The following is a 26,526-nucleotide window of genomic DNA, read 5'->3' as shown; positions in this document are numbered from 1 at the left end:
TGGTGGGCACCGGGGAGTATCTGGGGAAGCATGAAATAAATCTCACATGTTGGAGAAGGGGAATTTCCAAAGAACAGTTTTCCTCCCGCTCACCGTTACAAGAAAGGTGGCTTTGCACCTTCCCCAGCTGCAGCTGTAGGCTAAAAGCTGCTGCTGAAGTCACGGAAGACAAGATTATGTATGACAAGGGTGTCAATGGTTTGTATAGCTTGAAAAGTGCAGTGCAGAGCTTCAAGGAGTAGAACTGAACACAGAAAACAACAGCAGAAGCTTCACGGGGTTTGTAATTCCTGGAAGTTTTCCAGTGGATCCTTTTGCATTTTAGCTTCATTAGCTTTTAAAGCTAATTTTCCATTAACCTGCAGGATAACTACAGGCTCAGAAAGTCAGTTCTCCTGGTCCATGTTTGTGATAGTCTTATATCTCAGTAGATTACAAAAATGCCCTTTTCTGGTTTTCTCTGTGGAAAACTTTGGGAGTGATTACAGTCCAGCAGCAATCGCTCTTCCTTCTCCAACACATCTGGACATCAGTCATGACCTCTAAGCACCCGTATTCTGCAAAACTAACAGTAAAATCATGGCTTCTCAAGCTGAACATTAGTATTTTAGGGCAGGGCTGGTAATGTATTTGCTCAATGCTTCTGTTGAGAACCTCTGTTGTAAACTGCTGACGGCTGTGCCAGATATACCCATCAGGCATGAAATTTTTCATGTTGAGTGTCTGTCTGAAGCAGATTTTTCATTTTTAAATTGTTGTCAAAGTAGTTCCACTGTTTTCAAGAATGGAGCCAGAGAGGAACATATTACTTTACCTGTGTTAAAACATCCTGGCGTATATTGTATACATACATATTGTATACTCGTGCAGATAAGGCACATGGATACCCAACACCGGCTTCACCAATGCATCCAGGAAGCCACACCAGTGTCTGGCACTTCAGGGTTCTTTTTCTGCTGGCAAATGCTAGAGTAACCCAGATATGTGCCAGCACAAAGCATCTCACCCCAGCTCTGCATACAAGTGAGAAGACATCAAACATGCTGCTGCCAGCTTTCCTGTTGGCTCAAGTGGCAGAGGTCCCTTCAGTTGAGCTCTCAGCTCCCCCCTGGAAGGTGTCCCAGAAACCATGCACAGCATAATTTGTGGCCTGGGGGCTGAATTCCTGTTTTTTGACCCCAGAAAATGACAAGCAGTTGCATTTTAAGAGTGCCAGGTTTGCAAAGGCAGTGTAGCCTTGCTGCAGCCCCTTGCGACACTCTGATAGAGCCTTTAATTACATGGTCACGCAGTGTTTTTCCCCCACAGGACTCCTGTGTCTTTCAGGGCTCAGGATGGCTGGTGCTTTTCTAATGAGCAGCTGTTCAGTATTTGGTTTTCTCCTCCTTTCGCAGCGTGTGGTTCCACGGACATTATTCAAACCCTGCTATGAATGCAGAATTATTCATATTTTTTTTTTTAAGCTTTTCTTTTCACAGTGCTCCTTGCTTAATACCTCTGTGCTTCAGAAATGTAATTTTGCAAGACTCAGGTGAAAGGAAGAGAGGTGAAATAAAGAGTAAGGCAAAAAAAAGCATTCTAGTAATGTGAGTGGACTTGATTTCAGCTGTGTGCCTTGCAAAGTAAATATACAAATAAATCTAAACATTTAGCTGCTTATCTAATTGTAAGTCTGTGGCGGACAGCATGCACTATGGTGCATGTGCTGGCAGCAAGAGGGCTGCATGTGAGCGCGGCATTGATGGGTGAGCAGGGCTGTGCAGCCCCTGCCCTTCCCCTTGGATGGGGTGCCTGCTGCTCTGAAAGGTGAGGATGGGTGGCTTCCAACTCACTTTGCCTGCTCATACACCTGGCACGTTTTAGCCAATTCCATATCTTCAGACGGATGAGAAGGAAGGAAGTGACAACCATAATACATTCAGTAATCTACGGCTGCTCTTGCAGTGCATGCTAATAAAGTCAATAGTATTTGAAGTTGTCTGCTGGGAACACTCGGATTAGGCTGTTCAAAACAGGCTGTTTAACCTAATCTACTCATTGTCACCGAGCTTTAAGATTAACAAGTTCTCGCAGTTCACAAAACCGAATTGGAAGTGTTTTGATTTTGTTTTGGCTGAGGTCCAAGAACTGTTTGAAGGGTGGAGTTGCGGAGAGGAATACTGACCGACTCCACGTGACTGCTGTGCAAATTAAGCTCCTGAAGGTAGATCAGGTCACCAGCAGTAGCTGGCAATTGCTTAATAGGCTTATGACTTAGGTCTGTCTTTCAGAGTTCCTTCAAACAGAGCAAACACATGTCGATTCAAGCAAGTTTGCAGTATGAGGCTGCAGACACAAGTTTTCATGCATTCACTCACTTGGTCTCCACAGATAAGATTTGCCTTCAGGAATTCCAGGTCCCTGAAACCAGGGAGAAAGTCTAGAGCAAGAAAGACTTATGCTTGGTGGGGGAGGATCAGGTTAGGGAACATTTAAACCAGCTGGACACATAGAAGTCTATAGGACCTGACAGATACAGTCCTAAGTGCTGAGAGAGCTGCCAATGCCATTGTAAGGCCACTCTTGATCATCATTGAATTGTCACAATGATTTGGGGGGGGGGGGGGGGGGGGGCGGTTCTAAGGACTGGAAGAAAAAAAATGTCCTGCCTTCTTCAAGAAGGGCAAGAAGGAAGATGCAGGGAATTACAAGTCAGTCAGCCTTGCCTTGATTCCTGGTAAGGTGATGGAGCAAATCCTTCTGCGAATGAATTCTAAATGTATGGAGGGCAAGAAGTCGTCTGGGAGTAGTGAGCATGAATTTACCAAGGGAAGATCACGCCTGGCCAGCCCAGTAGCCTTTACAGTGGATGAGCAGAACACAGTATGTTGTTTATATTGACTTTAGCAAGGCTTTCAACACGGTCTCCCAAAGTATCCTCACAGACAAATTGAGGAAGTACAGGCTACATAAAAGGACAGTGATGAGGGGATGGAACCAGACAGTTTTCACAGGCCAGTTCCAGCCTCAGCTATTCCATGGTTCTGAAACAGGCATGGGCTTTGGTCACCCAATTTAATACAAGTGATTATATTTGCTTTTCAACAGGTACATTTTAAAATTTAAAATGCCTGTCTGAGTGCATCCAGGGTAGTTAGGTGAGTTGCCGCAGGTGCCACTAAATTTTGCTTTGAGAAGAGACTTTTGCCTTTGATGGAAATTATGAAAAAACCCTAAGTGAAAGATGAGAGTGGATAACACCATCAGTCACTGGCAGAGCAGCCTTCTTCCGCATCCAAGCCTAGCAGCTGCCTTTCAGGCTGCAGCACCTGGGCTCTTACTACCTTTGAAAAGCCAGGGTGGTGTCTGCATGCAAGCACCCTCCAGCCAGCTCCCGTGGGGACAGGTACAGCACAAAGCTGCTCCGAGCCCTGTGCTTCTCGATGCATGATGGCTGATGAGCTGCACGCAAGCTGGCAGCTGGGTCAGACCTGATCTCTCTTCATGTGCCATGCAGTCAGTGCTCTAGGTGAGTTCAAGAAAGATGGAGGTGTTCGCCTGTCCTGGGGGAGGCTGAGGGGCTTCCTGCTCCTGGCAGGCAGAGAAAGCCACAAACACACATCCACCCACAACATGGGGTGCAGCAGCTGGGAAGACGCTTGCTCAAGGGATCTTCCCCTGAGACTGAATTTTACCATGATCCATAAAGCATTGACGAAGAAGGTGAGATTAAAAAATTGCTGAAGAGGAATGGAAAACCCAGCTGGAGCTGAGAGGCAAAGGTCTGACCGGATATCTGCACCCCGGCACTGAACTGTTGGCTTTTCTCCCCAGCTGTGATAGATAGAGAGATGTGAGCAGGAGCTTCACGGGATGATGGTTACTATGGCTACCCCCACACTGTCCATCCAGCCATCCATCTGCTTGGCTCACAGGGCTGGAAAAGATACACTGCTGCTTTTGAAAGCTGATGGTAATCTATCCTTGCCGGCTGGACAGGGATGATATCCTCCTCTGAGATCGGTTTTGCCCAGCATTTTTTAAGCTATGAAAACCATTCTAACAGCAAAGACAAAGGGGGTGTTGTTTCCTTTCAATAGTTCTCCTATTGTTACCAAAGAAGGGGTACAATGATAATGGAGAGGTACCAGTAGGCCCCCAGCACATTGAAACATCCACCATCTTCAGTGGGAATTTAACCCTTCAGATTTACTCGGGAGATTGTGTACTCCTGCCAGTATATCGTAGTGCTGGTTTGATACTTTAACAGAGAACAGGGAATGGAAGTCGGAAATGCAGAAGCTGCTGTCTGTGGTTGTTTGCTCATGAGCCTTTTGGATGGCCATATACAGAAACTGCGGGATAAGCATACAGGCACTGCGCAACAGACTGGGTTTCTTCCTGCTGTAAAGTACCTGTGCTGCTCTGCATAGGGGTTTTTTTGCTGGCAAGTGGAATGTATGGGAAAAAGCACCACATACTGTGAATGACAGTATCAAGCACCAATCTTGCAGTAGATGTTTTAGAAAAGCTGAGCTAAGAAAACTTTTTTGAAATACATTTGTTTAATTTTTAAAAAGAAAAAAAATCTCTTTGCTGGAGAGAAGATCAGATAGAGAGAGTTTACATCTTCTTCCACTTTAGTGATCCTCTGTGTGAGGATGGTCTTTCATTTAGAGACTGGTCTGGGGTAAAAAAGATTCTGCCAAATGTTAATTCTCTTGCTTCTGGGCAGTTTCTTCATCGTCATCATTAAATGCTACTGTAATTGTCCCGTTAACTGTTTTATATGCCTATTCCTCTTTGGAAAAGTCCTGCAAAAGCAGAATTCTTGATGGACACACATGTGACATCTGTGGACTATATGAGATTTTTTTATATTGCGTTATGCAGGCAAATATGAAAAGCACAAATATCTATACAGTGCAGGCTTATTGCATGCATATTGTATACATCCTTTTGAGTTCTGTGCTTTGAATACAGCGTGCAGTTTTGTTTACCTCTTGGAACATCACTGGTGTTGAACGCAGCAGTGGCTTTCTCCTCCTGTTGTTGCTGTGCATTGGGATGGCTGGGAGGTCCAGGAAGCTGAAATCAGTTTCCCCGTTTCCCCTGTTAGCTGTGTCACATGGAAGGAGCGATCATTTCATAAGTCAGTAATTCATCTTATCATTCTCCTTCCTGCCAGCTTTATCTAAACCCTCTGTTTTACAGAAAAATGGAGTCTGTTACACTAGCAAGACAGGCTCTCCAGCCCTGACTGACAAAGGTGTATACTATGGGACTTACAAATTATTTTAGCTAGAAAGTCTTTGTTACCAAGGCAAGTAGGATGTAATGTGGTGACAGCAAACAACAACCCACATCCCATAGAAGTGTGCGTATGCATGTGTCCATTTAAGTATACATGTTAATTTCTGCTTCTCAGCATAAATCCATTAAAAAAAACTCAGTTCCCTTGCCTGATCTTTGGTGTAGCAGATGCTGGGCTGCAGGCAGTATTGCCTTTCTAGGGGAGGGTGGATTTGAGTTCCTAATCTTGCAGCCTTAGTCTGATTGTTTGGGGATGCTGAAGGGCAAAATGAACGGTGTGTCCTTCCTACAGCCCGTTTTCCATATTCCAAATTGCCTGTTGGCTTGTTCAGTATATATAAAGGGGTTAGAATACATTAACATTATTTTCAGATGTCTGATTTTTGACTTGGAAAATTGTTGGTTTCGGCTTCTCTGCCAGATGGCTGAGGAAAGAGCAGTCTGTGCTTTGTGCTAAATGTTTGTGTAAGAATCTGAGGAAGCGGAGTCCAATTAGCTTAAAAAGCCATTGTGGTCTTCCAAAATCTGGGAATGGTAAGTCAGTGAAACAGAATGAGCAATCACCTACCTAAAATAAATTAACTGCAGCTGTAAATCGGAACAGCTCAGTGAATGGTACCTAGCTGAGTCCACGAGCCTCAGAAGCGATTAGCCATCACGGATGACAGAAATGAAGCACCGTTCTGACCGATGTTAGGCGTCCTGACTCCATCATCTGTATGGGAAAGATTATAGCATGCCTTCAGGAAATCCACTATCTCCCACATGTATCTAACCTTTGCCCTGGAAAATGTTGGGAAAAATCAACAGGACAAGGCATCCTGAACTGCAGATCCACATCCACTTGAATCCTAATCTAATCTGCTCAGGATATAAGAGCATGTTTTTGATCTGAAAATGTGATGCCCTTGACCAACATTTGTTCCACACTTTATGACCTCCTACAAAATTAATTTGTGATGATCAGGAGTGGATTTACTGGAGGGAGGATGGGGGTTGCACCCTATAATGCCTGTACACTGTGTGTAGTCTGGGCTCGCGTGGGGAGGGATGGGCTGGTAAAGGGCTGCTGGAGGAAGACTTTGCACTTTGGCCTTTCTGCCCCCCAAGACTCCCAAAGATGGACCTTCATCACTACTGGACCTTCATCACTACTCTGCCTCCAGAACAGGCAGAGGCTGCAGGGGTGGAGCTTTTGGAGAGATCCAGCCTGGAGAGAGGCACTGAGCAGGCGATGCCTCCAAGGGCAGTGTGATATTGCTGAGGGGTAGGTGTAGAGGTGTAGCCCCTTTGTGCTGAGGAGTAGGTATAGAGGATGTTGTCTCTCTACAGCAATCAGAACAGAATACCATGCCTGCATCCAGGCTTACAGCTACATCCAGCTCTGCAATAACATTTGGCTTTGTGGAGGTGAGCAAAATTTGTGTGCAGTGTCCCCCAAGCCTCTTCTTGCTGTTTCAGCTCAGAGGGTACAAAATCTGTTCCTCTCTACCTGTTCCAGATTTGTTTTCAACATTAGTACCACTTTGTCCCTTTACCTCCTCCCCAAATGTGATGGCTCTTGCCAGCCTCCCTCTGGACATTCATACTCACGTACACACCAAAGCTCAAAGCTTCACTGCAAACATTTCAGTGGAGGCATTGTTCTAGGGATATCCCATGGAGAATATATTTCTGTTGACCTTTAGCATATCTCACAAGTTTTCCTGGGTTTTGCAAAACGATGAAGGGAATGTGCTATGCACAGAACAACTTGAAACAATACAGTTGTCTCCTTTTTAAATGCAGGAAGTGAAAATGTGGTATTAACTCCCCTGCAATTGCCAGTGAAGGTAAGGATCATGTAACTGTGTTAGCTGGAATTTAACCACAGTTAATGGAAACATGTCTGTGCACTAGAAAAAATGCCATTAGATTTCCAATGACACGAGTAAATAGCATTGGGAGTGTCAAACCAACTGAAATGCAAATGCATTGGAGCAGTCATTGCATAGATGCGGAGGGAAAGAGGGGAGAGTTAACCAGGGGAGGGGATCGGGTACTCGGGTATGGTAGAGAAGAGCCACACAGGCATTTGGCTCCCCCATCCACACAGGCATTTGGCTCCCCATTCGGATCATGGCTGGAACAAGCTCTACTGAGAAAAAGTCCCTGCCCTGAGGGTCATTTAGAAAAGCCAGGAGAAACACAGTTGATGAGAAGGTTCATCACCACTTTGCTTTTAGGTTGGGCCTCCGGGGACACAGGTTAAATAACTTGCCCAGGGTAACAAATAAGCCTGTAGGAAAGCCCAGCCACCAAACCCCACAGCCCAGCACTGCAGCTCCTCCCATTCTGATCATACGTGTGTGCCCCGTGCCTCTGCCAGCCCATGGTGCCTCAGCTGCCGCTGCTCCCCGCTCTTTGCTCTGGAAGGTCAATGAGCACAGGCAGCTCATAAATGGCTGTAATCTTTATTCTGCTAACCTGTGCCATTTTGAGGGGGAGGCAAGAGAGAAAATTAATATAACTTCTAAGTATTGCTTTTTTTTTGTTTTTGTTTACTCTCTGAAATACAAAATCTATAAGGAGAACACAACAAAGCCTTTGGGAAAAAAAATACATAATTTGCAGCATTTCTCAGGATGCTGGAATCCCTGGATGCCCAAAAGCTGTTGTCTGTAGGAGGAGTCCAAGATAGCACATTTTATCAAGCACATATTCTTCTGGTCTTGAATTCATCACTTAAATCCCTGATATTCTCCTCCTGGTGTGATTTATGCCCCCACACATCACTCTGAAATTTGGCATAGCGCTGCTTTACCTCCTGTGCAAGTTTTAGTCTCTCCTTTGATAAACATCATCCTCTGATTTATAAAAATCAACTTTAAAATAGACTTTGGGCCCTGTTTTTAGGCATTTCAAGGTCATATGTTTAATCCCCTTGGAAGCAGAGGGGATTACTCGTAAACGGAGACATCTGTCCATGTATGAGCAGCCACACCTGGCATCTTCAGACTGCCTCATGCCTGGGCCTCCATAGGGTTCTTGGATCATCTGCTCCATGGCCTCTCTCATGTTCCAGGCCCGATTTTTTTTCTTTTTTCTTTCTTCCTTTCCTTTTTTTTTTTTTTTGTTTGTTTGTTTGTTTTTGGTGTGGTTTTGTTTGTTTGTTTGTTTTGTTTTGTTTTAAGCTATTTTCAGAGCACATCTGCAAAGTCAGGCCTCACAGAAGACAACTAAGAATGATTCTGGCTGTGTCTTCCCACTTTGCCCATTTTTTTTTTTTTTTGCACAATTTTTTTATATTGGTTAAAGCAGTGTAGTGGGACATGTGAAGCTAAGGTATTCTGTCCCATTTGAAGCACAGGTCATCATCTGGTTGGCAGTCTGCCCTACACAAGGCTTTGGTGTGATTTTGAGGTGTGTTGTGCTGCACATCCCTGATCAGATCTCTTTTACTTCGAATGATTCACTGCGTTGTGGGCTTGATGCTGCCTTTCTCCTTCAGGTGCCAGCTGAGTTCCCCTGCATCGCTGTGGTGAGGGATGCTGCATTGGCTTTCACAGCACCAATGAAGCATAATCATGTGTTTCCAGAAGTGCCATCTCTCCCCATAGCCTCTGGCAGCCTGTCTGGCTTCATTGTCTTCTGCCAATCTCACTGATAGGTACTTCAGCCTTGCTGCGTGTTGTTGAGGAATACTTCACACCTTAGGGCTTTGAGGATGCCTGCCATGCAGTGGGGTGCCTTGAAATTAGGAAGTACAGTACTATAAGTGGCAACACTTAAAGATCCCCTGAGACCTGTCTCTGGAGTTTTATTGCCTTTGAAAAATGTTCCCGTTGGTGGATACAGTATTGGCTCCTTCTTTTTCAGCATCTCACTGGAAGCGACATCTTGTCTCCAAAGCCCCATACTGTACCTGACAGTATGTACAATCTGTAATGTAAGGAAACTCTGAATCAGCCTCTTTAAGTGATGAGCTTACACCCTGGAGTACGACGAACACTTGAGCGCTGTTTGCTTGAATAGCTACTAAAGTTATTAATAGTCCTAAAAAACATCCTGGAAATTCTTTTCAGTCCATTCTTAGTACTTGTTGACCTCAAACTGACAACCACATGAAAAAATGTTGGGAGGGGAAGCACAGATTAATACAAGAAAATAGAAACCACATGGTGGAGGGAGGGAAGATCAACAAGGCAGTATTACTGAAACAGAGGGCTCCTCATTTCTCATCCCACCTCTTCTCCTCCTCAGCATTTTTGATGAGGGATTACTCTTTTCTAACTGTTGTTCTTTCCTATTCCTGTAAAAGGGTGAGTCTGTCCTGTTGGCTTGTCTTTCTGCAAGCAACAACCCAGCAGAGATTACATTTTTTATCATTAATTATTCCCACCGATGATTGGAACGAAGGCCTATATGACCCTTTTTGCTGTTCTTAGATGTCTCATCACCTCCGTTTTGCCTTTTTGGTAGGTTTCGGGGAGATTTGGGGGCACGTTGGTATCCTGAAGAACTGGGCCTGAATAGAGAGGCACATTGCATCTAATCCTGTTGAAAGACTTTGAAATGTTATTTTGCATTATGAAAGCCGCACATTTGTACTATAATTGAATAGTAATAATGATAGCTTAACTAATAAAGATGGGATTTCAAAACACATTTTTCTTTCACAGTTCAGCCTATAATTCTTAAATGGCTCCCTGCCAAAGTTTTGAAAGCCAAAGATTATTATTTGTCAGCTATTAAAAATTGTGTGTTAAAAGTCTAATCTCCTGTGTTTTGTGCTGTGTGTACTACAGAGCTAACAGGGCTACAGAAATATTGCTGCAGAAATATTGCTTTGGAGGCTTTGCACATATTGTGTAACTGTTGGGAGTTTGTTGGCCCTGGCCATAAAGAGGCTGGAAATGTTTATTTTAGCATGCATTTAGAATATGGTTTTCTGGCTGGGCAGCAGAGAGGCAGGTATAGCCCATATCCAGTGCAAGGAAGGACAGCTGAGCTGTTACCACCACATTATATGACATTAAGGTATAGCCCATACTGGAAAATTATAAAACTGCCCAATCCCCTGTGCAGTCCTCCCTCCTTTCAATGCTGCTGCCTCTTATTAGTGAATGGATCAAGCGAGTGTTATTAATTCCCTCATACTACTTTGTAGGTGCATCTTTAAATGAATGATGGGGCTCTGGTAGTGACCTCACCTTCTCGCAATAGTTTTCTTGCTTGTTTTCAGATGTATGAATCTGCTGATACAGCAGGCTGGTAATGGCCATTTTGATACTGCACTCACATATTTCAATAATTAGACATTTGATAGTGTTGCTTAACAGAAGCATGACTCTTATAGTCTGAGAATCCTCTGTTATCCTGTGTTGTCTTCATTTTACCCCTCCAGAGAGGCACAACAAACATGCCCTGCCACCTTTTCCACCTTGTCTTCAGTGTTTGGTAGTAATGCATGTGTCACCTCTATGCCTGCTCTTGTTGCACTCTCTAGCAGTATGCAGTCAGTGTACTTTTACACATTCCTGACTTACAGGGAAGTTTTATCATAATGATGTCATTTGTTTTGTCATGTGACCAAAAGAGGAACTTTTTGGGCTGTTAACTGATCGGTATTGACAGACTGGTCTTTCTGGAAAAATATTGCTCTGAGTTAACTAACTTTAAACCAGGGCAATTATATTGAACAGGTGAGGGAAAAGGTACCATTTCAGATTTGTTTCATGATTTTTTTCCACAATCAAACACACTGTTTGCATTACCTTAAAAATGTGAAAATAAATCATCTTTTTATCTTCCAGTGACTTCATGTTTTAACGGAAAGTATGGTCTTTATAAGAGATTCTTGATTTTTTTCATGGTTTTCTAATAAACAGAAAAAAAATATCTTTTCAGACCTCAGGTGGTCTCCCCCTGAACAATGGTGGTAGATGTTAAGTTTGGGATCACCAGGCACTTTAATGCAAAAACAGCCAAAGGCATTGGGTCTCCAGCCCTTATCTCTGGTTTGCTTTGGATCTAGACACTCCTTCTATTTCTAAGTAGGTACTAGTTTACTATGTTGAAGTTGATTTTTTTCCTTAGGAAAATAAAAGGTATTTGACAATGACTCGTGATCTGTTATATGGGATTGCTCTAGGTTAGGCTGTCTGCTGAAGAACAATTAATTATTACCATTCTATCCAGCAGAAGTTTTACAAGCACATAAATTGTCTAGGTATATCTGTGAGATGGTCTGGATTCCCTGGATAAGAATTTCAAAACTGGTGTTCACAGAGGTCATGGACCTGTTGGCTAATTGATAACTAGATGTCTCAGTGCCATAAGTAGCCTGGAAAGAAAATTCTGAAGAGAGATGTGCTAAAGGGCCTATCCATATACGTTTCTATGTCGTAAAATGTTGGAAGGATGCATTGGATCCCATCAATTTAATGAATAGTTTACAAAACCTCTGAATGTCTAAACAATTATCAGTTGCTTCATTTATTTAGACTCCTTGCTTCTACTTCTACAAATAAACTGTTATCCTCATTCCATTACTCTTCTTGCTACAGATTTAAAACTTTCATGTAGCTGGCAGCTCTTTTTTTGTTGAATCTTGGCTCCTGAGAGACAGATCTGGAACACATTTGCAGCAGGGAAATCCAGCAGGGAGAAATTTGGTAGCTTCACTGGAGCTACAGAGATCACAGACTTCTTTGAGGAGACCCCTTTGCATGTAAATGCAGTTTGAACAAACCAAATGTGGGTAAATGAGTAGAGGAAGGGTTGTCCTAGCAGTGACGCATATTTCACCTTGTTGGAGTTTTGAAAACAGAAAATACTTTAAACAAACTGACTCTGTTCAATTGGCTTTTGTTATGTGTATTTTAAGTAAGCATGAAGACCAAGATCCCACAAGACTCCTAAGGATGACACTGATCACAGGTGTGACCAGTACCACTGGATTTGAGGGTTTTATTTCACATCTTTCGGCAAGGAGCTTCTACCTAGAGCAGGAGTTCTGTACATGGGAGACATGAGATTTAGCTTTGTGTTGCTGTATGCTTTGTACAGGCAACCAGTATGCACTTAGCCAGCTGCACATCTTTAGAAATTGTTTTAATTAATTGCATTGATCGCAAAGCACAGCGTGGGGCAGCGTGTGAGGATGTTTTTGTCTATAATGTTCTGCTAATTCATGATGGAGTTTGAAGAGTCATGTGTTGTTTTTTAAGTCTGCTCTGGAAATTCAGCCTCCAGTTTTGCTTTTTATCTCCTTTTCTCACTTGTTCTTGCCAATAAGGATTTTGGAGCCTGAATCACACTGACATGTACATCCCTGTGCCTGTATTGCCATTAAGGACACTGAAACTTAGGTGAGATGGGCTGTTGAATCAGGGAGCTCTCTAAAAGTACATGCCCATCTGAGCAATGTGAGAGGTGTCTAAAATTAGCATAAATATTTGAGACATCAGACCCAATTCAATCGTGATAGCAGTCTGTCAGATGACCCTGACCTTCGGGTGGAGGCTCAGTTTATCTTTGTGGCCTTGTATGAAGCCTGGAGTGACAAAATTGTGGGCAGGTTTATGGCTGTAAAGTATATTTGAAATTATGTTCTCTTGCTTCTTTTGCTAATTTCAAATATTCTTCAAGTGCACAGATTAAACTTCTTGTTTCTGTGAACCTGGCTTGTTTTAACTGAACTGGGTTAGGGACTGGTGCTCTGGTAACACCGAAGGAATGGCCGCCTTGGGCAAGAGGGCAGCAGTTACCGTCTGGGCCAGGCTGGGAAAGGCACAGCTGGACCTGGGAAAGGGCATCTGTCCAGTCACTGAACTAGCACTTCTGCTGCACGCTAATGAACTACAGGTAATTAGGGTGCTGTCATTAAAGACCTCTTAATCTGAGAGGGGAGCCAGCTTGTTTCTGAACAGATGAGGCCAGTGTGGCTTTGACCTGAAGTATCTCGCTGCTCACCCATGTGGTGTACCAAGACCCGCAGGTCATGTCCAGGGTACATTGAAATCCCCAGTAGCTGCTGTTACTCTGCCTTGGCTACTCTGATTGCATGTTTGCAGAGCATTTATGGCTGGTTTCATGCAATGACTGCTCATGGCTTATGCATAAGATTAACTTGCTTTTTCTTCTGGAATTTTTTAACTGCACAATCAAAATACTCTCCTCCTGGTAAAATCCATATGAAGGCTTGTGGGAAGAATTGGTATTCACTCTGCAAATACTGATGTTCAATTTAAACAGGTGTCAGACAAACTCATCTAAAGAAATTATGAAGCTTAATGGTGTCTTCATTCATCATTTGTCATTTATGTCATTCCATACAATGAAAAGGCATTGCTGACTCTTAACTGTCCTCAGGAACATTCTCCATTTGAAATTGCCTCAGAGGTGACAGAATATTATTTAACCAGAAATTTAAAAGCAATAAATAGTGCATATTCACGACTGATGGGAAGACTGATGGGAAAAGATCTTGTTCTCTTTCAGACTGTAAACAAGAAGCAATAAATTCGCTGGACTGATCTCAGCAATAGGAAATAGATTACACTATCAATAGGAATAAACTTTGCTCTTATCTATGACTGCTCTTTGAAAGAATGGGCATGTTTAAAAAAAAAAAAGGAAAAACCTCAGAAGCCTGATGCCCATGGAAAAGGCTATGTACTTCCACTTAAAATATGCACAGAAAATTAGTAAAGGCAGGAAATAGGCAGGAAAAAAGATCTGAGGTGAAGTAAATGGTGACAGAGAGGCTCTTAGATTAATTAGCACCCTTAAAAACTACTCATTTCTGACCACACCAATGATGATATACCAAATAAAAAGCTTGAATTAAAAAATGTACAAAGCCAGACAAGTTGTTATGAGTAAAAGTAACCAGCTTTGCCAAACAGGCAGAATAATGTACCTTTATTACCGCTAATGCAAACACAGAAGAAATTTCCAAGTAATTGGTAGATAGTAAACAAGGTTCTCTAAACAGAGGACTGCAAATAAAATAACACACTTCTATTTTTGCTCATCTGAAGCACTGAAAAATTATTAACTGGGTGGTGCAAGCCCATGAGATCTTACAAAGATAGTAAGAACTTTAATTGCTTTCTGGTATCTGGGGTCTTTTGTATAGTCCATGTTTTTGCAACTAAAAGGCTTGAAGGTTACTTTAGAGAAAGAAAGAAAGGAAAGGGAAAGGGAAAAGGAAAGGCAAAGGCAAAGGCAAAGGCAAAGGCAAAGGCAAAGGCAAAGGCAAAGGCAAAGGCAAAGGCAAATGCAAACGCAAACGCAAAAGAAGGACAAAGCAAAGTTTTTCCTGTAAACCGTGGTCTTCAGAGCTGAGGCTTCAGGAAAGTCATCAAAAAATGTGAAGCTTTTGATTAAAAAATACAAGTGCTAGGAATGTGTCCAATGCTTGAGCCAGCTGAAGGGAGCAGTTATGATGGCAACCCAGCTTATGTGAAGGATGTATAAGATGTCCAAACAGATAGGCAGTACAGGAATCACCATAAACGTTGCCAGCTCTGTAGAAGGCAAAAGTCTGTGTTCTTGCTTCCTCTATATCTATAGATACACACACATATGGCTGTGTGCTATATATAGATGTATAAACAGCATATATAGATGTGCACACATATAGCTGTGCATGCATGGGATAAAATAGCCCGAAGAACAGCATAGTCACACTGTGAAGCAGTGAGGGCAAGAGCTCCCATGGAAGTGGAAGAAGCAACTGAGAAGACGGCTCACAGGACAGAAAGGGAATCACCTTTTTTTTTTTTTAACATGGAGCTGAAAGATCTATTTCAAGTTTGTAGTGACAACTATGTTAACAACCCCCCATCTTCACAAGTTTTGAATGTTCTCCAATGCTTTGACATTTTTTGCTGGCTGTAAAATTACAGTTAAAAAGAAAACCAGTTTAAATGAAATTCACGGCTCATTTGTATGCCAAGCACAGTTGTATGTCTGCTGCTTTATCTGCCCTCTGGAACAGCCCAGGTCTTCCCCACGTTAACTGTATCACCACCAGGTACCCCATTTGCCCCCACGGCCTGGCAGCACCCCTGGAGAAGCCTGCCTCCCTAGATATCCACGCCACTGCAGCCTACTCCTGTACACAAAGCCATCTAGAGTGATCCCTGGCATTTTGACACCTCTTAGATCGGGGAGAGCAGAAGGAAGACCTGGGGAAATCTGTTTTGTCCTGTGGGACAAGCAGCCTTCTTCCAGGAAGAGGCAGCTCTTACATTAGTCACAGCAGGTATGTCACCGGACCCTTGGAGGAAAGCTATTCCTGAGCCATGACGGCTGTGTCTGGCCTGTGTTAAAAGCTGTAAACATGAAACCCACGTCTTTGATTGTGCAAAGCAGCAGTGCAGATCAATGACTCACCATGGTCACAAACCCATGGCACTACAGCAACCTGTGGCAGCAGCACGTGGCTTCCTGCACACCAAAGGCAACAACAAGTGATGGGGGAAAGAAGCAAAGGTGCAATCGGTGCTGCTGACTTACACAGGAGGTAAGTATGCATGGTATAGGAGGGGACACCAGCTGTCCATAAGACTGCCATCACACCTTCCCCCACGGAACAGACACAGGGTAGGCTGTATTTGACTCTTCTTGCATGACTCAACCTGCCCCACCTTTGCGGGAGCTGTGGAGTAGTCTTCCATGGCTGGATGCACCTCCTTAGCTGGATGTGCGTCTTCAAGGGACACACGTTGTTTCTTTGCACTGCCAGTTGTGGCAGGTACCTGGCAAGGTGCCTCCCTCCCTCTCCTTCCTTCTCTCTGGCCAAGCAGATGCAAACCAATAGACAGTCTATGTTTTTTTCTTTCTTTCTTTCTTTCTCCAGGTGCTTTGCACTCAGATGGTTGCTGCCCTCAGCAGCCCTTCCTCTCCCAAATCTGTCTGTATGCCTATGTGCAGCTATTCTAGCCTGGCCGTAGCAAAGTCAGCAGTGGCCCACAGATGTAATACAGGCAATTGCCCTATTTAGTCCAGAGTGGGTGGAAGGGGGATTGGGTGACTGAGCTGGCACAGGCAATGGTGCTGAACATCAGCATAGCATATTTTTCCTATTCCCCCACTCAAACACACTAAAATCACCTGCAAGGTTCATAATGTGGCCAAACTTGAATGCGTTTTCACAGCTTTGGCCCTGAAAAACACAAGGCTGTTGCCTGCCCCCTCTATCACCAGTCACATTTCCAGTCCCAGCAGCACAGCAGGGAGATGCTGCAGCTGTTCAAACAAACCATTTCTGGAAACGCTAACACAAGCAGACAAGAGGAGAGTGGGCTTTGGAAATGGCCAAACCATTTGGCTACAATTTTCCACTGAATTTCAGCTGGAGGTAGTGCCCCACCCTTCTCTTCCAGAATAGAAGATTTCTACCCTTACTTTTACAGATTGGTAAGAATTTGGGGTTTTTTAAGTCTATAATAACTTATATTATTATAAACCTGCCATCAGTCCTACTTAAAGTGATGAATTACAAGATTCTGCCTAAACTAATTTACTTATTGTACAGTACACACAATTCCTGCCCTGCAGAGTTTACAGTCTCAGCTGCATTTTATACTTGTCACAGTGAAGGGCTCAGGACTTCTTAGCATGTAAGTGATACACAAAAATGGAGTTCATCAGCAGTCCCAAAATGTAGGAAATAATAAATGATTCAGGAATGCCACTGCAAAAAATCTCCGTAATGAGCCCCTGTAAATTTTAAGACTGGACCCTGAAAAGTTATGTTGACTTTAATAATTTTTGAAAGTTCATTGTAACCAAAACTACAGGTTATGTTATGTAAATTTTACAGCGTTGATGATGCTGGGTTGCCATGTGTTTGTTGTGTTTGTGCCAACTTGTACTAAGTAGCTGTAAAATATTATTTTCCCAATACGATAAAAATTAGCATCCTTTTAAGTCAAGGTGACATATTTGCCTTGAGATGCATTGCTAGACAGTTTGGCTTGTGATTTCTGTTGCCAGTTCAGACAGTATTAAGAGATATCAGTAGCTCTGTATTGCTCCAGGCTTGTTCAGAGACTTTGGGAAGTGAATTGAAAATTATTTCTCCCTTACTTGCAAAGCAGTTTTGGACCTTCGTCTGAAAAATACAGATACACAGCTCACTGGTTCAGGGATAAGACTCATATGTCTTTAGAAGGTTTTGAGTCGTCCAATAGGTTTTAAATGCTATATAGAGAAACAAACAGGCAGGCTTTATACTGTTAGCAGGCTGCTTCCCACGTCTTAAGGTTATTTGTTGCTTCTGCACTTAGTTTTTCCCCACTGGATGAGAGTGACTGTGACTCTGATGACAGGTTGTGACATGCAGGAAGATCAGCAGAGCCCTCAGGGTTAGCAGACAAGTTTAATCACTAAAGCAGATGAAAATCAAAATGAAAACATGTTACTGGGAGCAAAAAAAGATTCAGTTTACAAAGAATGCTAGAGAGGAAGGAAAGGATGTCTTAATATTTTTGGCTGTCTTGGCTTGCAGTGTTTGGTAGCTTGCTCTCCTTTTCCAGATGAGTCGAACTAACAAAGGCTAGCTTTCTGTGCTGTCTGAGTAGAAGACTTACTTAGGGCAAGGAAATTCTAAGTTTTCTAAGTCATTCAATATCTCTCGACACTTAACAATTGATTCAGATGACCCAAGGGTGAAGTCACTACCAGCATTGCTACAACAGCCCTAATGGCACACTACTGTCATGTTAATGACTTCATGTACTGCTAAGTTTAATGAAAAATGTACCACTTCAGTGAGGACAAAGATACCAGACAATAGGGTTTGGGAAATAACGGTATTATTGCAGAAATGTCATCTTCTTGGTAGCTGAAGAACCTCATTTAATAAAGTTATAAAAATCGTCATAAATGTTCGACAGCTTTATGTAAATGCAATAAACCAAAGGCGTAGGGAGAAGAAGTGAAACTCATTTTGCATTTATGATGCGCAACAAAATTATAATGCAGATGAGGACAAAATGACCTATAAACGTTAAACACATGGTTTAATATATAATATGGCAGCAGTAGCCTGCTGAGTGGGCATGTGCACTACTGCGACAGTTACAGGCAGGATGGCATCGTCAGTGCTGGGATGGGCAGCGAAAGAGCAATGCACAGCTCTTCTTCCTCCAAAGTAAGCATTGGACTTTGTGGACTTGGTAATAAAAGAATGAGAAAATGAGGTTTATTTGTGGGCCTAACTCCTGGATAACACCAGTAAGAGTGTGTTTAGCTCTGTTGAAAGTTTTCTTTTCTAAAGGGCTGAAGTTCATCCTGGGCTGAAGGCCAACACAAGGTCTTTTTTGGACCATAGATGCCTTCAGAGTGAAAGCTACAAGCATCTTGCGTTTGGCCTAACTTCAGCCCAAATTGCTGTGCAGCTGAAATCTCACCTTCAGGGCTCTTTTCATCCCATTGAGAGTGGAAGGACAGATGGCTGCAAGGTGTCCCACTGAAGATCCCTCAGCACAGCCAGGCAGACAGGTGGGTGCTGCCCTCCTCACCGTCTAGTTGTCCCTCCCTGTCCCCTCACCTGCTTTGCCCACAGACCCAGGCACACACAGGATCTGCATGCCCAGACCACGCTCAGTTAAATCTGCAGATTGCTGCAGGCTCTAGTATGCTTGTGTGCATTGCACAAGCACGCTGGGGGAAGAAAAAGTCTTCTCTTTCAAACATGACGATTTTAAAGCAGATCACTGATGCTGTTCTTGAACGTATGTTAATGTAAGCCATGTAGCACGTAATACTATAAATGCTAGCATCTTCTCTCTTGGTAATGATTTTTTCATCCTGTTGACACTTGAGCACAGGGCGGGGGGTTTGGCATATGCATGCTACAGGTGCCTGGGTCTCCTCCAGTGCAGATCATGGTTGGTGCTACTCAAGACAATGTTGCTGGAGGTCAATTTACAGCAGGGTTTCTTTCTGTCTGTTTAGACACCTGTGTGCAGAGAAACTCCTGGTGCAGGTCCTGCCCTCCCTATACTACTGATTTCCATGGCAAACCGGGACCTTCGGCTTGCTTCCCTGCCCTGCTGGCAGGAGGAGCTGAGCCAGAGGCTGCGCTGGGCAACCCACTGCAGGGGTCTGGGCCACGATGCGGGAGCTCAGGGGCTGACAGCACTGCTGCCCCAGCTGTCCACCCTGCTCCTGGAGTACAGACAGCTGGATGTGAGCTGCCTGTGAGCTGCTGAGGCATTACTGACTGCAAAGTGCTGCTCTCTAAGCCATGGCAGACGGGTGGCTGCTGGGCAAGCCACTCAGGTGGCCACACCGGGGCTGGCACAGACAGCCGGCACCAACAGCCCGGCAGCTGTAGCCGCCCATGGGTCGCAGCCCTTGCAAACCGCCTCCATGTATTAAAGCTGACCAGTCAGCACAGGGCAGGTTTGGGCTTTTCTATTTGTTTTGCTTCCTTGCCCTCCTACTACAGTCCTCTTCTGTCCTTTCACTATTGCAAACCATTTATGAGCAATAATTTCTGAGTGTAAATTAAAGCAAAATCAGGCCCTGGCAACACAGGTGAAAGGAAGCTGAAGAAAGATAGCAGAAGCTGATTTGATGGTGTAACATCAGCGAGCCTGCCAGATTTCCAGGCAAAGAGCTGGAGACTGCTTTAGACTGACTCATCACTTTGTTTGCGACTCTGGGGAGGTTTGCAGCTGGCTGGGTAAGTATACTGAGCAGAGAAAAAAATGTTGAGTGAAGAAGAGAAATCCATGCCAAAGGCATACTGGTTTTGATACTTCATTCCCATGCTGAAATTTAGACAAAGGGCTGTTATGGAGTTGTGGTTTCTTAAGGTCTAAAGCCTGTTTCAGACCACATTCAATTAGATCTGCAGATTGCTACAAACTCCAATATGCTTAATAATGAGTTTCCTCATCCTGTTAACACTTGAGCACAGGCTTATTTTGACATATGTGTGAGAGTTCTCCAAAATTCACCTGTGGCCTGACAACTAGGGTACCCTTTTGGGAAGGAAGAGGTGTGAAATCGCACACCTTAGCTCCCAAGCCTCTCTGGCTGTGACACTGCTGCAAACACAGCTGTCATCCCATTTGCAAACACACATCCCATCAGAAGGCTGAACCGTGGGTTAGACCTCAGGTGCCTTGCGGTGCCCAGACAGCACTGGGTGTTCAGGCAGGGCACCATCTTCACTAACCCTGGCCTCAGGGAGGTCTTTGCAGGGGATTTTTTAGGCACAGAAGCATCCATGCAGTTGGAGGGAAGCCTAGGGCTGGGTCAAGGTGGCATTCCAGAAAACTTTAGTTTTCTACTATTTCACGGTTTTGTTTTGTTTTGGGGTTTTTTTTTTTCACTTTAGTGTTGTACTATTCAATGCGAGGCAAACAACTTCCTCTGTACAGCGTAGGTGGTAGGGATACGGATTTGGGCACGTGTCTGGTCTAAGCCCTGTGCCATCGGTCTCAAAGTGCCCTGTACACTGGCGTAAGGCTGCATGGCCTACATCAGGGAAGCAGGCTGCAGCTCATGCAGAGGAGCAGCATTGTGTCATGTTCTGCAAGAGGCTGAGATGGATAGGATGGCTCATATTGGTGTGGGTGTGCACAGCACGGTACACATGTCCCTAACCCAGCCTGTTAGGTGGCTGCTTGTAGCTCTGGTCACAGATTCCAGTCTCACATACCATGTAGACATACCTACCTCCATTTCCTTGGATCACTCTCCTCTGACTAGGCACTCCGTCTTTTGTGTTGGAAAGCCAATGCTGGAGGACACCACATGCGTTCTTGACATTTCATCTCTGCTTTTTTTACATATCTTATTTAAACCTGAAAATATGAAATAAGATGCAGCTGATAGTTTTCTCAGTCTGTGGAAGACTATGTTACAAGGAAGCTGTGATGCATGAATTGCTTTCCTTTCAGGGAGCTCTACTGGTAGAGGGGTTTTTCTTCAATTTTTCTTCTTTTGTTTTCTTCTTCTTTTTTTTTTTTTTTTTCAGTTCTTGGATTTTATCTAGTTGTCAATTGCCCAGGAAACAGAATGTAAACATACTAGACTTTCAGATCATTAAATGATCATGTGCATTTATTTCATTTCCTTACGGTTTGATTCAACTTCATCTCTGACCTAAAGCAGAAAGCACAAGAGGAATTGCTTGAAGCAAATATGGGTTTCTAGGTCAAACAGACCTTAGGGACTGAAATTACATGTACGCATCTTATTTGTCCCAGCTGTTGAGGTCTATGTTTGTTTTGTAATGACTGTTTGTGTTCCCATTAGGCAAGAAGACACTGAAGCATAAGAAGTCCTGAAGAATTTATAGTCTACTTGTGGCTGAGGTGCAATAAGCTAATGACACAAGCAATAGGAAGGAAGGTGGGAGGAATGGCAGGGATAACAAAAACAGGATTGCATGGTTATATAGATGATGTATGTGGGTAGACTGTGGTTCTGAATCACATGCAGGACGGACACTGCTGAAAGCCAAAGAGCTGACACAGCGTTGCTCACCCTTGTACACCAAGGCTCTTGTGGACAGCAGGGTCGGACACTGAGGGCATGGACCTGGTAACACAGCTCAGGAGAGCTGTGGGAAGCTGGCAATGGTTCCCTTGCTTATAATGATGCTCTGAGAGACCAGGGAAGAAGGGAACACTTCCAAATCAAATGGTAGCTTTCCTTGAAGTCTTTCGGGAAGGCCACTGCTGACATGAGAGGGCAAGGAGGCAGGTTACCAAATGACCTTTAGTTTTTGACTTCCAAGACATTTCTTCCTGTTGCTGTGTTTACCAGCTAATGGCATAAAGCCAGCATTGCTCTTGATGTGTGCCAAGGTATTATCAGCGATGTACACAGTAATTCATTCAGATGGGAGTAGGTAATAGTCTAGGAACAACTTTACCTATCCATGCTATAGTCTATAAAAGGTGGCTGTTGATTCATACTTCTGTTGTTTGCCTTATAGTGTTTTGCCATCGTTTGCCTATATAGCGCTTGCCTAAAGCTGTGTTCATCTTGTTGTGTGAAGCCATATGAAACCCTAATCAGGAAGTTTTATATCCTTAGGTAATCTCTGATGTCCATGGCAAATCTTTGCTATTGAAACTCTTGCCTGTAAGAGCCATAGCCAGTCATGGTCCATTAGGAGGAGCATAAAGGCACAGCATCAGTCCGGAAGAGTTTTGTCAGATTAGATTTGACATGAAATGATGCACAGAGATGTGCTGCCAAACAAGGAAGAAGCAGAGGTAGGTCTTTATACAAATCAGTAAGTTTTTGGCTTGCTCATTTTTTGAAAGTGCACATCACATTTGCTTGTGAAATCCCTGAGGCCGCTTTTGCAAGTTTTGGCAGAAATGGTCTAACTGGACACCCAGTGAGAAGGGGCTAGTGCTGATGGTTCTGAGTTTTCTCTCTCCTTGGCAATGTACCCTTTTGTTTTTTTCTCTTTATTTATCTATTTGGGGAAACAGTATTTGTGCAACAGCAACTTCTTGCTAAATTCTAAAGCCCACATATTGCCGTTTCCTCTCTCTGGGCAGAGAGAAGTGTGAGGATAGGAGCACAGTACGTATGAGCTGTTCAGATTTAGCCTTCTCTGGACTGTATTTCCCTTCTGGGCTTGAGGGCAGAGAGAAGCTGCTGGGTTTTTTTCTCACAGGTGCATGGAGCATGTTCAAAAGGTGCTTACATGCTTGACAGATGCTTTCCTTTTCTCGTTTGCTTTCATTATTAAAAATAAATAGCAGCAAAGCACCAAGGGCCAGTGTGCTTGTTTATATTTCAAAATTCACATATACAAATGTGATTTCTTCCCACTTTGAAGGGAGTAAAAAGAAATTATGAGAAATTCACTCATTTTGCCTCTTTCCAAAATACTTTAGATGTGAATTCAGTTGTTCTTTTCTCCCTTTTTAATTTTTGTTAAGCCTTGAAGTGAACCTATCAGAATACCCAGTGCAGCAGCGTTAGAAAAAAAACAACCAAAAGCAACCAGTCAAGAAAGTTTATTTTGCCTTACCATCAATGTTCAGCCACCCTGGCAGGTTGAACTGCAGCTCCAGCTGCAGGCTGAGCCCCATCCCCTTACCGTCAAGTGTTGTTTTCTGGGCCCAGATTTGATTTCCTTGCCTGAGTAAACCCACCCACATGCCAGACCCAGTCCCGCTGTGCATGACATTTCTGTTCTGAGCAGGCTCCAGGATTCAGGAGCTGCCTGGGAAAATACACAAATATGATTCAGCCATGCAGGTCTGCTTCCTCATTATTAGGAGAAGGCAAAGCAAGAGAGGAATTCAAAGGCAGCCCCACTGGGCTGAAAACTCACTTGGAGAGATGAAGAGTTACAGCCTTGTAGCTGGACACGATCAGTCCAAAGCATTTTATTTTAAGGGAACCACATGAGAAACTAAAATGGATCATTAACAATAAAAACAAACTAAAAGAGAAGTGCTAATCACTGCTCAGATTTCCATGCTGCAAAGAGCACAGCAGTAGCCCCTGAGGGGGCTGTTCCCTGAGCAGCTTTGGCCTCTGTCTGAAATGACACCACTTTTTTGCAGACTTCTGCAGAGTCTGGAGGAGCTGCAGTTAACTGACCATGGTGTCTTTCAGCCACATTCAGCACCTGCAAGATAAAGCTGGAGTTAAGGACCCAGGTGTCTGGAGAATGGCACATAAATCCCCGTGGTGCTACCTGCCTCTGGAAGGCAGGTATTTAGGAGCTGATATGCTACCACTGGGGTCTTAGAGGTATGGCTGCTTTGGAGCAGTATTAATTATAAAGGCTAAAGTCACTAGCATAATAGGCAGTCAGACCAAAAGTGTTCTTTTACGAGGGGAAGATAGGATACAGCAGGCCATTTTAAGTCTGTCATCAGCCTCAGAGGGATTTAATTTTAGATTTGCCTGAAGGTAAACCACCAGCTGAACAGAGGGGGTGGAAATGTAGGCTGTTTTCTTATTTAAAAATCCAGACTGTTGCACACATTGTGAGGCTAATTGTAAATGCCGCTTCATTTTCTTGGTTCATTTTCCATAAGGGGAAAAAAAATCCTGATACAGTTGCTGTCTCTTTCCTGTCATACCATTAATGTACCAGACGGGGAGATGAGCAATTAATTCCTATCCCTTGTTCCACAACTGCATTCCGTGTCTCTGAGCAAGTCAGATCACCCCTCCAGCCCTTTGTGTGTTTAGCCTGCAATTTTCAAGGGAGCAGTTGGTGTGAAGCAAGTGTGTAAGTCCCCCTCCAGCCTGCAAAATCCTCCCCTGGGGAGAAAGACTGCAAATGCCCTGGGCAGGGACTGTGCACCGATGTGTTTGCAAGGCTGCGGCACAAAGGGACTCTGGTTTTCTCTGGGCCTTCAGGTGTTAGTGCAAGGCTACAGAGTCCTCATGACAATCCTGCTTTTCCACACTCAAACTGAAAGAATAACAGGGATTGGCAATGAAAATGGGAAGAGCAGGGGGGTAAGAAAGGGAAAGAGATGCTGAAAGGAGGGAGAGGTTGTGAAACAATGACCCAGGATGAAAGTAGCAATCAGAAAAAGAGGGCTTTGCAAGCAGGAAGGAGAGAAAATGAAGCAAAAGAACGGTATGAAAAATAAATGTAAAAAAATAGAAAGATGACTTAAGAGGTGGAATAGAGCAGACGAAGCAAAAGGACAGTGCAATGGTTCATGAGGGAACAGGGGAAAAGAGCACGAAGGGAACAGTGTGTACTGATAGCTGAGCACTCAGGAAAATGCAAATGATGGTGTTTAAGAAATCTTCCTGTGTTGCTTAGAATTAGGATGCTTCTGGCTCTGCCGCAGGATTGAGAGTGAAAGCCAATCTTCTTTGATCTGCTCCAGTGGTGCAGAATGACTCTAAGGGAATGTATCAATTAAGAAAATATTGAAATAGCTAGTACAGCATTTTACATATCTTATGTTCCGCCAAAAGCAGGGTGCATTGGAAAATAAATGAACCATGATACTGGCACTATGGCAATGCACTGAGCTCTTTGTGGAAAAGGGTAGGAAAAGGTACAATTCTGCATGTTCTGTGGATCTTAATGATGGCTGCTGTGTTATAAAATTGCTGTGCTTAGGTTGCCAGGGCTTGCCTCCCACAGTAGCAGTGTAAAACAGTGCTTCTTGAATTTGGTAACCTTTATCCCCATGAAAATGTATGCCAAACTGCTACCAGTTAATTTCCTTAAGGCATGAGCAAAAAGCCAGAACCCCTGGTGTGAAATGTCAAATATCAGACAAAATTGGTCATATGAGGGAAACTGCAATGATTAAAGACTGGTGGTGACACAGACTTTAAAGACGAGAGAGAGAGAGAGAGAGAGAGAGAGAGAGAGAGAGAGAGGGAAGGAAATTACCCAAATTTTGTGAGCACTTTCAGGCGTATAAGCCCTTACAACACCTAGTGCAGCACTGGATCTGCAGCATCTTCTTGTGCAAGGCATCTTGGCACCCTGTCTATGAGTTAAAGTGTTCTATTGCTGATGTATTAATGGAAAAAACAAGAGCTGAAAAACACAGATGCCTAATGGTAAGCTTCTTCCCTTGTGTTTGTGCACCTACAGAAGTACTTCCCACTCTGTGCTGTTATTTACTTAAGTGAAGGAACTTCAAAAAGACTTTAAACAAGATTTAAAAAACAGAAACTTCACTTGCTTTGCCGGAGGCCGCGTAAGTCATAACTGGAGATCATTCATCAGATTCACCATGTCCATGGCTACTCTATTATCTGGCTTCACCAAACAAGAAATAGTTTAATCTTCTGCATCTTTGTCCTCTCATGAGCCTGCTGATCCTGAACTTTTGTCATTCATATGGCATATAATGAGCACTGTGTATAATGCAGAGCGTTAGGTCAGTAGAGAGCAAAGGAGGGTTAATGTTATGAGTCTTGTACTAAGACTACAGCCTGTCATAGCTGTGTGGCTGCATCTAGCCACATAGGCACTCACTTGCATTTTCCTGGCACTGTGTAGAGTGGGAAGATCTTGTCAAATATTTTGATTAGTATTTCTTTCATCTTTGAGGGAGATAAGAAAAGGAGATGGGATCCAGGTGTTCTTTCTTTTTTTACCATAGCCAAGTAACAATTGTAGATACATCTTTCAGATTTTTGCCTGATTCAAAAGTGAGTAGAAAAAACATCATGTGCTGCAATATGCAGCAGCATATCCAAATTTATTCTGCTATGGAAATAAAATGGGGAAATAACACTCTCAGGGCAGTA

At 43.6% G+C, this 26,526-nt stretch overlaps 1 pseudogene; it reads right to left on the bottom strand.

The window, feature by feature from the left end:
* Window positions 1-1,828: 1,828 nt before the first annotated feature.
* Window positions 1,829-23,366, bottom strand: LOC129736150 (leucine-rich repeat protein 1-like; annotated as a pseudogene).
* Between the last annotated feature and the right edge of the window lie 3,160 nt (window positions 23,367-26,526).

Source organism: Falco cherrug, chromosome 5, assembly GCF_023634085.1.
Source record: "Falco cherrug isolate bFalChe1 chromosome 5, bFalChe1.pri, whole genome shotgun sequence".
In the NCBI taxonomy this organism is placed as follows: Eukaryota; Metazoa; Chordata; class Aves; order Falconiformes; family Falconidae; genus Falco; species Falco cherrug.
This window is presented reverse-complemented; position numbering and strand designations above follow the sequence as displayed.